The sequence below is a fragment of the Hylaeus volcanicus genome, chromosome 2 (genome assembly GCF_026283585.1).
Source record: "Hylaeus volcanicus isolate JK05 chromosome 2, UHH_iyHylVolc1.0_haploid, whole genome shotgun sequence".
NCBI classification, from domain to species: Eukaryota; Metazoa; Arthropoda; class Insecta; order Hymenoptera; family Colletidae; genus Hylaeus; species Hylaeus volcanicus.
Genome location: NC_071977.1, coordinates 8,887,908 through 8,904,144, shown reverse-complemented (window position 1 = coordinate 8,904,144; position 16,237 = coordinate 8,887,908). Strand labels below are relative to the sequence as shown.

The 16,237-nt window shown below is 43.8% G+C and overlaps 1 protein-coding gene across 3 annotated transcripts in view; it reads right to left on the bottom strand.

Moving 5' to 3' along the window:
- Positions 1-16,237, bottom strand: part of LOC128872908 (mucin-5AC-like) — a 291,111-nt gene that overhangs the window by 122,248 nt on the left and 152,626 nt on the right. The gene's annotated exons all lie outside the window — the stretch shown is intronic.

Here is a 16,237-nt window from a genome sequence, read left to right as displayed (position 1 = left end):
GAGTCCACGAGTCGGAACTTTTCCTTTTTAGTGTACGCTGTCGCGTTTTTTCCCGAGGCGACAGAGAAAATCAACCCCCAGGATTCCGAGGATGTCTCTCAACCCTCTCTGCCCTCTGCTTCGTCGAACAGATATCTAAGGGGAAAAACTCGAGGGGGCTGAGCCGAGGAGCGGGGAAAAAATATAGATTTTCGTGTAAGAGGGACGCCAGAAACGAGAGTGGTTGGAATAATGCTAATCTGGTTCCTGGCAAACGTCAGATGTTCCGCCACGGTTTCCTTCTCGTGTTATCGCATCGACGATGCGCGTGCATTGCCGCTCAGAGCACTGGGTACGTGTGCTAATGAGACGTAAATTCGTAAACTCTGCTATTACAGCGGCAAAACTAACAGAACGCTAACGCAATTTGCACCGAATTTGTTGCGAAAGAGTAATACGCCGGAATCCCCATTCGGCGGACTAATTGAAGCCAGGGGTGCGCCCGTTAAATCAGGATACTCGTGAATTAGCTTCTGCGCGGGACCAGGAGTCCGTTAAATAACTGGTTGTGTAGTCGGAATTTTTTGAGGGAAGAGTTACGGGTGGTACATAAATAGTGTCCGTAATTGAATGTATGGTGAATTTATGTGTAAATAAATATTCACGGTATAAATATTCATAAATTATATATGTTATATTTATATTCATAAGTATTTATGTACATGTGACAAAATTGTATATTTCTTTTTTTTCATATCGTGTACACACATAAACGTAAATAGAAATTTTCATAAAATATTATATCCTCCCCGTTTAACAACTTAAAATATTCCAAGAAATAACTCCATCCATTCAGCATCCACAAACGATCCATTCATAAAATTTATCTGAGACTATCTCCACTTTCTTTCAAATTCCCATTTTCTGTTCGAATTCCTCGACTGAAGCATCCACAAAATTTTTCCCTGAAAGAAGATTCAGAGCTCAGCTCTAAATCCTCGCCGAGTAATTCGATATCGCGGTCAAAACGTAATTTCCTCGGTTCAATTTAATCAGCCGCGATTAATTCAGACACCTGTTGACCCAATAGCATTGATCTGAATTCCCCGTCGCCTCCGAGAAACCTTTTCCAACGGATGGAAACGAGCTGCTTGAAAATTACCGAAGGAGGCGTGCCGCAGGCATGCATAATGGCAACCCGGAAGCTTCCCTCTTTCAAGCCAGTTACGCGATACACGATCGCACACGCGCGCCTCCGTCCGACACACACGCCGCTAATAATGTTGCGAATAAGCGCTATATTACGCCGAAGCACTTCGCCCTGGCGAACGTTTATTAATATTGGAAAATATCCATCTCGACGATCGTGACGATCGGGGTTATCCATAAATTTCAACCACGACGGAAGAGCACGATGCAAGCGTCGTGCCGCTTTCTACGATCACCGTGCAAACCGTGGTCGATATCGAAACAGCTGTGTTTTATTCAAATTGAGATTTATTCCGAATCTAGTTCACCGGAAGAGCCTGAGCTACGATGGTTAGAGGCAGAACTGAGATTGGGAAAATTTAGTTTTAATTGGGAAGCATTTATGGTCCCAGAGAATTCTACAGAATTTCGTTGGGTTTTATTTAACCCTTAATGCAGTCAATTTAATTGACTTCGTTTTAAATTGTTCTGAGTTTGTATACATTGAAGATCCGGGTGATTAATAGTATTATTTATGGAAATGAAGGAAGGAACAAAAGCTGAACTGGCTTGCTCGTTTATTTTTACACGAGCAAGCTTCCTTTCTTCAATCTCTAATTTTACTCTTCGGGGTGAAATAGGTTTCCTGGCAGAATTCCATATTGGAAGCCCACAGAAAAAACTCCACGCAGAGGTTTTAAGCTTCTTCGCTAAATTACAGTGCCGATCTAAATTTCAATATACGAGACTAATATATGTAACAACTACAATAATTCGTCCTATTAATAATAATTCTAATGTAGTCTTTCAACTCACAATCGCCAATTTAAGTTTCATATCCCTCGCAATACTTTCTAAAATACCAATAATTCCTACAATTTTACGCAAGTCTCGACAAAGGCTGACAACAATGTACTCATGAAATGCAAAAAATCCCCCAAATTGCAGCTTCATCGGCGTCATTGATTACGTTTCGTTTACCAGAGTCGCTCATAGGCTATTAAAAAAATTCACGAGCCCTAGCAAAGACTGGTACGCGCCCCGTAAACGGATGAAAGGAGATGGTCGCATCCAGTTGACGTGCCAGCGGTAATGAAATTGCTGCAGCAATATCAGCACCCGATTTTCCACGTGATTCCACTTTCCCGTGATTCGCATTCTCGCCCTATAATACTCTTCGCCAAACGTACCCACGTCCCGCCACGAGGGGAGAGAAAAACTATGAAATATCCTGCGAGTTCAATCAGAGATTTCCACGAGTACTGGACGCCATCGCGATGGCGAGAACGAGGCGAAATGTGAGGTAATTGAAGCTCGAACTGACCACTGATCCTTCTTCGTATTCATGACTGATCCCTGTTTATGTTCAATGTAGAAAATTCAGAGTGGAAATGAATCGTGGGAAACCAGTCTAATGGTTAATGTGAAACGCCGATCTATTCATTCATAGGGCTAACGAGGATGATAGGTTAATATTAATAATAACGAAGATCGAAGTCTGTTTCATCTTGCATGGACCTATAATATAGGTAAAGAAATAATTTATCGATGTACTGCATTCTCAAGGCCTATTAAATTAAACAAAAAGGAAAGTGAAAGCGCTTTAGATTAAAATACATAAACGTGTAGTAAGATAAACTGTGCATAAAATTTACTTTTGAACGAATTATTGTAACTGTACCTTTAATTATCGCAACTCTCTAATGATTTTCATCCGAATTTCAACGTGGTATTGCTATTCGCTCAAAACACAGTTAACCGTACTTGATGAACGTCACGAGACAAACAACGTTGACGGTTTATTACGCCAGCGCAAGAGAAACACAGATGTAATTTAACGCCGGCGCAACGCTATCAATACGCCAGTGTAAAGTTACTCCGTGTTGCGAACTATAATATCTAAATATTGTGCTTGCAATGTTGTCGCGATTAAACGAGTTGCTGCAAGTGTTTGCTCAAAAGTGTTGCGTGCTTTTTCTTTGTCCGTCTTTAAAAAAAAAAGCTCTTCCTTTTCTTTTCTAAGAAAGAAAAGGAGGTCTTACTTAATTAAAATGATTTTTGATACCTACATAATGTTAAACTGGATGTCTCTAAGGATAATATGAAACAACAAGTCGAATGAAATACTTGAAAAGCAAAAATGTCTAATAGTAATCCCCAGTAGAATAAGTATTACATTTTTTCAATCGATTCCAATGGCATCTGATTAAAAACATGTATTCGTCGAGTGCGTCGAAAGGATTAGAAAATAAGACGAGAAAGCCGCGAGAACGGTTTCAATCGGCTTAAACCGGGGGTTCGCCATTAAAGGGGATGGAAAATTTATACGGAAATTTTTGTCGTCGATAATCCGCTTTTCGCGTTTTCCATCAGCCCTTCGAGTACGCTGAAAAAGAAGAGGCCTGTCCAGTTCGATGGAAGCGATTAGCGGATAAATCGCTGACTCGGCACGGCAAATAGGAACACACAGAACTAGCAGACGGGCTTTTATAAGCAGTTCGAGACGGGCTACGAAGGCAACGGCTCGTTGAGGCTTCGAGGAGGTGGTAAGAGGTTGTGTGGAAGATCGATGAAGCCACTTTGACGCCGACACGGATGACACCTCCTACAAGGGATATTGCAAATACCCTGCGCGCACTCTCAGCCGTCGACAAACTTTTACGACCACCCTCTTCGTCGGGAAACGGTGTATCAAGTTAATCGGTACGTCTCACGGCGAGCGTAAAATAAAGATTCTCGGCTATCCGATTTGTAGTAAACTAGTAAAGAGATATAAATATATGTTCCGTGAAACGAGTGCCAACTACTTGGAATATTACCTATTAGTACACTTTCCTAAACGCTGCCTGCTCTGTTCTAGATCGTTTTCAAAGTGGCGATAATACAATGAACGAAAAGCAATTGTGGAAAATATATAGGATCAAATCAATAGAAAACAATTGAAGAAAATATATAGGATTAAAACAATATTTGTTCGAGCTCCACTCGAAGGCAGACCTGCCGTTCCAAGACAAAAATATACCCCACCACTTCTTCCTTTACATTTCCAGTCGCACGCAACTCGGTACACTTGACTCGAATAAATTTCTGCCTCCATCGATCGCCACGTTTAATTAATCAGAACGACGGTCGGGACTGAATTCCAAATTGAAGTTTCACGGAACGTTTAGCGATCACGAGTACGTAGGAGGTTTCAGCTTTGCCCCGAGCAAGCGTCACGATTTTTCGAGAAGAGGCGCGGATCAAAGCGACTGCGTGCGCTATTAATTGCTGGTGAACGCTTAATGATCCACGAGCACTCCCGCACGTTTCCGTTCAGGGGCAAAGGCGGGGTCCGCCTCCCTGCTGCCTCCGATCTCAATTTCGGTAAATTTCAGTCGGAGTAAATAGGAAGCGTTTGTAAACGCGGACTGGTTCGTTTCGAGACGCTGGCGAAGGTCGAAGCTAATTGGTCCGCCAACCTTGCCGGTGTTTGCAGTTTGCTTGGTTTCTGGGACACCGACCGTGATGGAAAACCGTACAGATCGAATTAAGCCGAAATCGCACCTAACTGTTACTACGGCCGAGCGATACTCCAGTTAATTTAACTTATTTATAGCGCGGCTCGCTCGGACCTCGATCTCCGTGTTTTTCGAGCTGGATTGTTGCGAATCTCGCTGGCTGATCGCTGTTATTAATTGAAGTTAGGTGGTCCATTGGTTTTATTCCAATTGTATTTACTCCAGTTTTTAATTGCATTCGCTCGACAAATTGTTTTAGGATATTTGTAGAGTACACTAGAGTACACCTGTGTCTGTCCATAGCTGTCTGTTTCTACTTGGGTCGATGTTCTTAAGCATCAGTTCCGGTATGGCGTTATCTGTCCTCCGTTTCTCTTACCGTCTCGTAACCAGTTAGAACCAGTTGAAACTGATAACGCCGTATCGCCATCAACGCATAGAAATACCACAGCAAGTAGAAATGGCGAACAATGAACAGACAAGTCGTGCTCAGTAGGTCGCGTACCTAATGAATTTTCAATGCTGATTATCTTTAAATAGCGTAACCGATACATTTATAAAATTATTTAACAGACATCATAGTCACTAGTAATGCATAGTCAATAAATAAATAAATAAATATATACATATATAAAATAAAATTCATGCACCAGACGCTTCACACGCGACACTAAAACACACCTAAAACCGTTCAGAGAAAGCAACGCGCAAAGTAAACGATACAGACGCGAATCTGCAGCATCGATAGAGAAGTTCCTGTGTTTATACTAAACTTTGATCGCCTTTAGCAGGCAAATCGTTTCCCAAAGCTACGTTGAGCTTTTCCCTCGCTATTGTCCCGGCGTTCGTGGGCCGAAAACGAACGAAAAGTTTACACGGGCGATTCTTGCTACGGATAAAGACGCAGCAAAAGACGTCTTCTAAACTTCTCCCCCCTCTCCTCCCCTCCTAGGCGTCTCCACGGTGCCCGTTTAGATTAAAACGCATCACGTAATTGAATTTCGAAACGAGGTACCGGGCGTGAAAGTCGCCGACGATTAATTCCCTCTGGAAAAGTTCGCAGGGGTTGGCGAATTCCGCGAATAAAACTCGAGACAGAAATCTCTGGCGCTGCTGCGAAACGAATTTATACTTCCCGCGAGTTTCCGGAGGCAAGCCAAACACCCCATAAATTCGACGGGGCAATAAAAGTTGTACGTGAATCTGTCGGTGAGAGCTACAAAACGGGGTCCCCGACAGGTTCCGCGCGGCGGAAAGGATGAACCGTGGGATCCTTTGCCCCCACCCTCCGTGCCCACCCCCGCTGACGAAAAGTCGAACGGTGTTCCGGTTCCCGGAAGTTTGCCTGTGAAACTGCCGCGCAAGTTTTCCTTCCTGCTGGCCAACCGTTGCGTCGTGTCCCTCCATTGCTCGCGAAAAATATTACTTCGCCAATTACACGGATATTTCTATATCTCTCGAGCCGTGATCTAGCGCGTTCACTGCTGGATCGATACTCGAGGAAGTTTAAGCTGCCGAGATTTGAAGCTTCCAACTACCAAATAGAACACTGCGAGTGACGCTATCAAGATTGAAAATTGGCCACACGAAATTGACTCATTGTTACAAAATAACTTTATGCTTTCATCCCGACAACTTTATTCAATAAAAGGAAAAACTGTATAAATGATGCGTTCGTCGAGGTATAAACTGTATAAATGATGCTGCGTAGTTGATGTGGCCTTAAATAAAGTAACTAAGAAAAGAAAAACAAGAAATGAAGCATTACTTAAAGAATCTGAAACACCGATTAAAAATTTTCTCAGCAATTTCAAAAGACTTCTCAAGTGATTTAAAGATAAACGAATGAACTACGTTGAAGAAACTCTCGTGCCTTTCCTCTTTTCTTTGTTAACCGTCGAAGTTGCGTCTGAAAGCGCCGGCGAGCGCTGAAAAAATACGTTCCGACGGCGGGAAGCAATGACTAACGAGGATTCGTTGAAAACAGCGAACTATAAAAAGCTGGCGCGTAATTATTTTCAGCAAACGGCCGAGAACGTAAATCTGGCACGAGAAGGAAACAGCAGGGTGTGATCGGAGCGCGAGCTGCTCCACAGGTGGCGAGACGCACGCGATCGTAAATTTTGAAAAATAAAAATTTCAAGCGTACCGTGTCAACGCTACGGTTATGAAAATTCCCCTAATCGCGTTCGATCGGTATGCACGTACAAATATCGACAAGGTCGAGCACCTCCATTTTCGACGAAAGGTGCCGCTGGTTTGGAGCGAGAAATTGACATTGGACGCTCGCGTGTTCCCTAAAACGGCAGGCGAGTATTGGCCGCAAATACATAAATGGCAACGAGGACGAGGGGCTGGTCGAAATCGAACATCGATAATCTCGGCTGGCAATGAAATAAATGGGACGGCGCGGCTTGAAGCGTCAGCTTTTCAAAGTTTGCGGCTGGAATTGGCCGTGGCCAGTGGCACGAGTAGCGGCTTAATGGAGCGCACGATGAATATGGAATTCCCGATGAATTGGCTCGTCTCCAGAAGCCAGTTTGCCCTTCGATCGCCGACTGATTGTTGTTTAAAGCGCTTCTAATTATCCACAACGCCGCGCAAGTATCGCGACGCGCTCTTACCAGCGTTATCGAATTACGGGAACCAGTCGAATCGCGGTCTTTCGGAATTAATCACAGGGAAGTAAACGCGAGGCGAGACTTTCCCTTTTGCACGATGCTTACTCGTATCTCGGAGAGTGAGGAATATACTTTTTTTGTCATACATATGTGTGGCGAACGCGATACCATTTAATTTATCAAATGTCTTCGATACATATAGACGGTACGAATCTTTATGAGACTGACTGTGTATAAATTTCTTTGGAGATGGAGAAGCTTGTAGATTCAGGCTGAACCTGGAATTAGAACAAGGTTTTTTGAAAAGAGACTATGAAATGTGGAGGTATCGTTTTTCATTGGATCGAAAGAGCTGATCTATTTTTCCTGAGAAGATGCAACTTCCGATACAAATAATAAATGCAATAAACACCATGCTTAGAATATCTAAGGACCACTTATAGCACTCGATAGGCTTGGACGAGTTGAAAGAGGAGAAAAATAACCGTGGGTATTCAATTAAACGCACGCGATCCGATATCGTGTAATTGGTTTTCGTTACACCTGCTGCTTTGTACGCAACTCGGTTTCACCGTGTGCAAGTTTCGATCCTCGTCGGAAACGCTGCTTTTCCATTCCGCCCGGTGTACACAAGCGGATTCGCGTGAATATTCCGCGGCGAAGCGGAAAATCATGAAACGCTCGGTGCAAATTCAACAAATACCCCTCGATCCTCGCCCCCGTCGTGCATACCGTGTGGGTCTTTTCAGTGCCCGAACGTTGGTCGTGATTTATTCGTGTGCCGGTCGGAGCCTAGGGGTTGGGGAGAGGGAGAGAAAAAATTAATTACCTTTGGCGAGGCGAGCGGCAGCCAATCGATGGGAGCATCGACTTTCGTCGCTCGTATCGCTGATCGGCACAATTCTGGGGGAAATTTTGTTTCGCTGTACTGTGCTGCTTCGTTTCACTCGGATGAGAGGAAAAATCTTATCCGGATAACAGGTTCGAATAACGAATAAAAAGTGGATAGGTCTCCGCCCCTAGAGGAGTAAAAATTAGAATTCAACTGGTACTCATTGTTACCACTAAGAAAGAGGCGGGAATTTTGTATTTTTAAGTCCATAGTGTAAGTAAAATAGATTATGACAAAAAGAGGGGAAAATATGCCCAGGAGGTTCTGCCCTATAAAGGGTTAAGGGGTGGACACAAAGATTCGAACACAATGCAGTCTATTAATTGATGCAACAACTCTGAATAAAAACTCAGAAAATTGCTCTATTTTACAATAGTTTCAAAAAGTGTAAAAAAATTTACAGGCACCAATATCAAGTCTACCATGTCGACAATTGGAAGGCCCATGGCACAAGGTGAATTCGAACTCGACCCACAAAAAGAAACCCACGATAAATGGCGGTTCAATATTCACGTCCAATCTCGCAAGATACAAATTATCCGTGGATAACCGCGGTAAAGAGTATTCAATAATGCAGGTAAACCGGTAGAACGTCTCTGCGGAGCTCGAACGGTTGACTCCGTTTATAGCGCGCGTCGTGGAAACCGGGGGACCAAAGAGGGGAGGGGACAGGAACGACCGAGGGTAACCTGCGATCGATGTCACGTTAACTCTCCGTCGGTGCTCCTAGTCAAACTTTCCTGTTGTTCCGTGGCACCGTTCCGCGGAGGTTCCGTGAAAATTTTCCCTCCAAGGTGGATGCGATTTGCCTCGACGAGCTTCGATTTTCTACTGTAATTAGAGGCGCATACGTCCGCACCGGGGCTGAAAAATAGCGATACGGTAACACGTATCGCTGCTTGATGGACCGTTATGATTGGAGTGCCGGTACACATATTCAATGAGGCTGTTGCGATCAGTTTTCCAATTCAACGTGAAGTACGATTTCATTTTTCGTTAACAAGGTAGTGATTATTATTATAGTGTTAGATATTGATATATTAGAGATGTATATTATATTGGTTTGTCTAGAAAGTTCATGATGATTTTTGTGTACATCCCTGAAAAGGTGGAAAGGTTATGATACTTACGTAATTCAATAAATATGTATATATCAAAATTCAAATGTGCCTTTGAATTTTGTTTAAACATTGGCACAAACTTTCTTGACAACGCAATAGATACGTAGTACTAGAGAAGAGTATCTTGGAGATAGTATTAAATATAAGTAGAATCTTCAGGTACCCCAGTATCCATCTTAATCTCACCTTTCCTCCAGCCTCTATAGAGCTTAGAGAAATTCAGCAAACGCAGCATAAGAGGGTGTACGAATCTCTTCAAGGCTTAAGTCGAAGATTCTCCTAAGCTTTCACCTACTCCAAGACCGACTCATTGTTATCCCACGAGTTCTGCGAGTTAAATCCTATAACCAGCAGTAGTTTTGAACATTGCTACCAATTGGCATCAACATCAACAGGTCTCAGATATTTGCTACCTGTACATCCAAACAAAGCAACCCTCTCCCATTCCTAATCTTTCGATCGAGGAACACAAACCAGACGATGCACACTTTTCCCAGACCACCGTTGACCCCGAAACCGACGCAGCCCGCGGGTTGGCAAATTCACCCGGTCCCGAGCACGCTCCAAATGCTCGGCCTGTTCACTTATTATCCGTAATTACACCGTATCCGCAAACAGACGTCCGATTCGCGATCGCAACGGAGTAGCTGCCCATTAAAAGCGGCGGTCGGCCAATTCCCTGGCAAACGCGTTCGCGCAAACGAGGTCGCGATGCATGGGCGAGGATGCGCCGTCCAAGCGCTGGTAATCGAGCTGGTAAACCGGTACCGAATTACAATGTAACCGTTCGGGGCGCGGCGTCTCGCGGTAGACCGCAACTACATACCGAACCGTCCCGGAAACGGGATGACGCGCTGATTCGCACGTGGACACGCTCGTGTTTCATGGGATCACAACCTTACATCGCCACGGGCCACCAAGAAGCGATTCCTGGCACCCAGAGTGCGGCTGTTGGTTGGCCGGAAGACGAGCAAAGGCTGGAGAAACGATAGCAGTATTTGCTGGCCCATGGGAACGTGCATACTGTTTCGAACTGCAGACAGGAAGCACGAGAATGCTTAGATCTGAGCTCTTTTAGTTGCGAGTTCTTCCTGAGGAAAGTAGGAAAGACACCAGTGAGTCGTTTAGAGCATACATCTCTCAGTGTTGCTTTTCACGCTAGATCAATTAAGTAGTTTATCTCTAGTTCGCTTATATAGAGATACTTTACATTACCACCTAAATTATTGCACTAGCTTACGTGTTATTCTCTGTTACTAACAGTTTGTTAAATAAATTATATCGTTATTTGATGAAATATTTAAAAAAGCAAACTATAATGTACTGTCCCAAACGAACATCTACTTTCAAACTGTTAACATTTATTGATTTAATAGGCATTTCTAATGCAGAAAGAAAAAGAATCACGGTTTAATATCCTAAACATATAAATAATAGTACTAAATGAAAGCATAATAACACAACACCTTGAATTTGCATCCTACTTGGCTAAACAACTGTGTCCTTACTCGTGAAAGGATTAATCTACTCGAGCATGGTGTTTTGCAACACCGGTGGTTGGTTGGATCGCCAACAGGAAGCTGCGCTCTCCAGTTTCGCGATTTGAACCACACCGAAGGTAAACGTCAAACCGCATGCAGGTCACAGGGGAATAAAATCTGAAATCTCGTCGCCTAATAATATTTTGATAGTAGTTGAAGCACGCTCGAGGAAACGCTGCGAAACAAGTTTCGTGCAATTTCGCCCCACTATAGAGCTAACTTATGACAGTTTATGACCTTGTCGGACACGCTAAGAGCGATCTTGTTAACACTTTGCGTAGACTTTGCTTGCGCAATTTGCTCCCAGAGCCTATAAACTTTCGCGACACGCCACGGGAATTAACCTAACAGGTATACACTCGTGTTACTCGTGTGCGCGAGTCATTAAACGTTGGGTATGCTTCTTCGATAAGTGTATAAAGACGATGCGAGGCTTGTAAAACAATTTTAGAGAATCACTTCCAGTTCCCGGCGACAAACCCCTGTTGCAAATCCTACAGGCCAGTCAACTCAATCAAACGAGGCAATACACTACCCAACCCACGTTTGGAATTTCGCAGTATGTACAAGCAAAGACATTTTCAAGTTACCTGAACGTTTAAAGTTATCGAAACTGCATTGAACGCACCTCGGCTTTTAAGCAATTACAGACACTGTCCCAAGCAAACATTCTCAAGCTATCTATGTAAACATTTACATTCGAAGCTCTCAAGACTGCGTTGACTGCACTTCACCTTTTATGCAATTCCAGTCCTTTCATTCCATACTTTTATGTTCGTGTATAACAAAGTTTCAATTTTATTATTATTAACGTGTCGTCGATAAATCAATACACCGCTGGTTAATCACCAGTTATAATTTATCATTGTTATTAGTAGCACAAATGCAACCGCAGTTATTAATTCTTTAATTTTGATGAATCGTTAAATGGCTTCCGATGTTGCATCGATCATTTGAATAATAACCGGTGATCAATTATTATTACTGTTGTCGTTCGAAAACAGAAGTTTGCAAAGTTGTTCGCCGCATCGTTGCCTGTGCCGCGAACCGACTGACGCAAACGCTGGTCGAGAAACGGCGGCGCGCACGGTTTCCAGAGAAAGTGCATCCTCCTACTTGGCAAACGACGCTAGGTCACTGGGGCGAATTCAGCGTCTGAACAAGGTGAATATATCGATCGTAGAACGGCGACCCACTAAGGAGGCACGCTGATCTAGTGCAGCACGCAGGTGCAACGCACGAAAGCCGATGCACCGGCAATTGCAGGATTTGCAGCTGCATCGCAATTCGGTCGATCATTGTTCGCCAGGATTGACGCAACCTTGGTTCGCTCGATCGCGATTGCTCGAGTAGATCCACGAAATAATAACGGGACAGGTTTCCGAGCAGTTTGTGAATTGAACTGTTCAATTTCGAACGTATCTTTAAGATCTAGGTGTTGGGTTAGTCTCTTAGTTTTCTAAAATCTTTTTAGTCTCGTTCAGGTATCGTGTATCGTATCTCCAGTGCAGTAAAGTAACTCGAGTGAGTCCATATGTACTGAAATATAATCACAGGATTTGGCTGACTTCCTTTCGAATTTTCATCCATTTCTCTCAAAGAAACCTGACGAATGGTATTATTCTAATATTTGCAGAGGCCCGTCGAGAAGTTATAGCTTCCCATTTGTTTGCATCTTTCATTCTCGAGTCTTAAAGAGGATCCCCAGAACTAACCGTTATCCTTTCACGGATTCGGACGCTTTCGGGGGTCTCAATAGTCCATCAGGAGCCCGCCGAGCGACCATTTTATATTCCCTGTGTGAAAGAAAGATGTTCAGACATTAGCCAGCTTCTCAAACCGGCAAAGCACCGAGCAGACGCTTTTCAAAACAAGCAGACTCATAAACACTCCGGCTCGACGACGGTGCAAAGGTGAGGGAACAAAGATCGGTAACTGGAAAGCATTCATGCCGCGCCCAATGAGATTCCTATCGAGGTGTTTCTGGTAGGAAGCGCATTCGACTAGCGAGTCTCGAGAGCAGAAACCAATTAAGCGCCGCTGCGTTTCCCGGAAAGCCAGGAGCCAGAGTTCCAGGTTATCCTCGAGTTCCCACAGATCCTCTTTCTCGTGCCTCCGCCACCATCCCTCTGATCCTCTTCGTTCCAGCGACGCTTCATTCCCCGCAGCAGCGTTTCTCCACACTGTGTTCCACACGAGGGCTCCGTGAAAAACTTGGGTTGATAGGAATTGAAGAGTAAAAGATTGGAGAGACAATAGTTACTTAGTTCATTCGCTATTACTTCTTAAAATATTAGAAACGAAAAAATCATGGACTCGTAAACATTTAGCGACTTTCCTTGCTTTTTTTATAAAAATAGTAAGTTGATCAAAATAAACATGAATTCTCCTTACTCCCAACCAAACCATAAATACATACAATTGAGCCGTTTACTGCACAAACCGATTAATTCCACCAGTCACGCAAAAATTATAACATTACTGACAATTATTTTTTGACTTTCATGTGTATTTATGCATGCTACAATATTTACTCGAATTTATATTACAAAGAGAATTTAAAATAATAATGTACATTATTTCATCGCATTTCTCAACTTCTTCTTTTATTCTCAATTGATCCACTTACTTCTGCTCATCAAAAAATATGAAAGAAAGAGTCCATCTATTATATATTCCCATTTGTAAAAGATTAAATAGCCCGAAAAAGCAAGAGTTTCCGTATCAATGCGAATCGAAAAGCGTCCTGTGATGGGAGCAGTTTGGGAAACGCTGCTCGTTGGTCCCTGGCATCCATCCTGCTCTGTTGGATTCTCTCTCGGTTCCTCCGGTTACCGATTTCGTTTCGCTCTCCCTTCACGTCCGCCTATCCCGTGGCTGGAGCGGATCACTGGCCGCCAAGCCGAGTTAACCAGCGGGAAGAGCTCGTTTGAATATAATGCTCGTCGTTACCGCGCCAAGGACGGCTCTATGCTCCTCCGCGTATCGTCCCTTCTTCGTCCTCGACGGCTCTGCAACAGTTTGCCACTCGCGACACATTCGCCAGCGATTCACCGTCTCTCATTAACGTCCGTCGTTTCTCACTCGATTTCGTCGATCCAGCCAAAGACTGACGACTCCTTTCACCGTTCCCTTTCACAGTTACAACCTGTTCGATCCGGGATGTCGGTGATCGCTGCGCTTTGAAACCAGCGGAAAGCTTCCAATTCAAGGATGCAAGTAGGATTAATCTTTGGAGATGTGTCTCTGTTCTTTGGAGATGTGTCTCTGTTCTTTGGACGGAGGTTTCTTTTCTTATTATCATTCGTTTGAAAAGTAGACGAACTGTAGATTTGATCCGTGGTTGATCCTTTTGAGAAAATTATTGACTTGAATCTAAGGTGCTCCAAACCTTAGAGATTGCCCTGTCTAGTGTATCTAACCTTAATTATATTTTTAATTCATGATCCTCACGTAACAATAAGCACGTGCCATCTCCGTCCTTGCATATCTATACTTTCCACACTTCTCGGAACGTCAGTTTCCCAAGCACGCATCCATACGGCCTTCGCAGTGAAAAGGTTAACCGCTGAAACAGACTATTCCCGATTGCAGATCGCGAGGGAGGAATTTTCCCTGACGCTATCGATCACTCGCTGGCGAACAAGGTTGAATTTTTATGAGCAAGAGAGCTGACGGCGTAACTCGACGAGAAGACGGACGACTCCATCCAAAGGTCCTCTTATGCGTGTCCTTGGATGTCGCGAGATATCGACAACTCTCGCTTCAAGGTCTGTTGATCTAGGTTCTTCAAAAGAGGAATCACTCGTGACCTACTGTTCGCTTTCGATGTAGCTAACAGTTTGTCCACAAATTTCAAACTTTCATTAATCTTGGAAGTCTTCTATTAATTAATCTTGCTGAGGAAATGTGTGTGAGTTCGACCTAATTTTCTCGTAAGAGATAAAAATGGGAAAAGCCAAAAACGAAGAGGAAAATGTATCCAGTTGCAATAAATTATTGCAATAAGCCCTAGAGGATTCATCCCATGTATAAACAAAATAAATTGCACCAGTGGGTGCTCACCCGCGGAACAAATGTATAAATAAATTCAGCCGGAAATATCTTTAGGTTTCGCCGGCGTTTTCGACAGGACGCAGCAGCGAGTGGAACGAGGGGAATTTAAAATGGGCGAAGCTCCGTGCGTTGCGTGTCGCGGCAGCGAAAAATCGCCGAGTGGATTTGCAAGGATTCGCGTTCTCATTTCCGCGAACGTGAATGCGTGCACACCGGTGGGGAAAGGTTTCAGGTGTGGTTCAATTTCCGCGTGACGTTTCAATTTCTGTCGTCCACGCCGCTTCCCCGTATCGGCCTATTCAACCCTCTATCAACATCGCCCGTTCCGCCCCGACTCAACCATTTTCGGGATCGGAGAACATTTTAGCCGCGGTCTGGCGCCAAACATCCCCCGAAAACGCTCACTGAGGATGGAAAGAGGAAAACAAGGTACGTAATGTGTATGCAAACAACCCCTGTGCGTTTGTTTTAGTTTCATTGGCGTAAGGGTAGCTTAAACCAGGAGTGGAAGATATTCCGTATTATACTGAAAAGCTTGAGATAATTTTCCATTGCGAATAAACTTCCATTTTTCTTTCCAATTATAAGCAAAGTTAAAGTCTGCTGACGTGGTTCGTGGATCACACCCCAGTCAGCTGATCACTCACGTGCGACAGACACGTGGGCAAACTTTAACTGCTCGTATCTCAGTGACGAAGTTCGAGAGTGCAAAGTGGTACAGGGCTCTTCTACTTCTCTTCTCGTAGGGAATTCATCCTCTAAATTAATACTTGGGAATAACATTCAAGCAAAATCCTTCAATCACTTCTATCATAATATTTCAAATTTTATAAATCATTGCCCTATCGAATCTAGCCATGCAAAACTGAACATTTAAAGATCCTTTATTTCTCATTATTACAGATTATTACGCTAAAAATGATCAAATACTCTCTTCTACTCGTTGCCATACTGTACACAAATCAACTTCCTAAACCAGATACATTCCTCCTTCCTCGAGCCGGATAATTAGCGTACCTATTTAAGGAACCTTTCGGCCAAACTGCACCGAATTCTCAGTTAGGAATGACGAGTGAACCGTGGACAGCATTTCTCGCGAATGCGAGGACAATGGGAGCACAGAGAGTCGGCGCGTTCCGTAACGTCGCTCTGTCCCTCTTCGTGCTTCGTTAGCATAGTCGTGCGCATAAATAGAAACTACGCACGGGCCGAGTGACGCGTGCACAACGTCGAGATATATACGCCAAGTGCATCGCACACAGGTTGCTTGGCGTCACACGCGTGCACGGAGAGTTATACCGTGGCCGAAGCGACACGGAATCTCGTGTAGGAAGAGGCC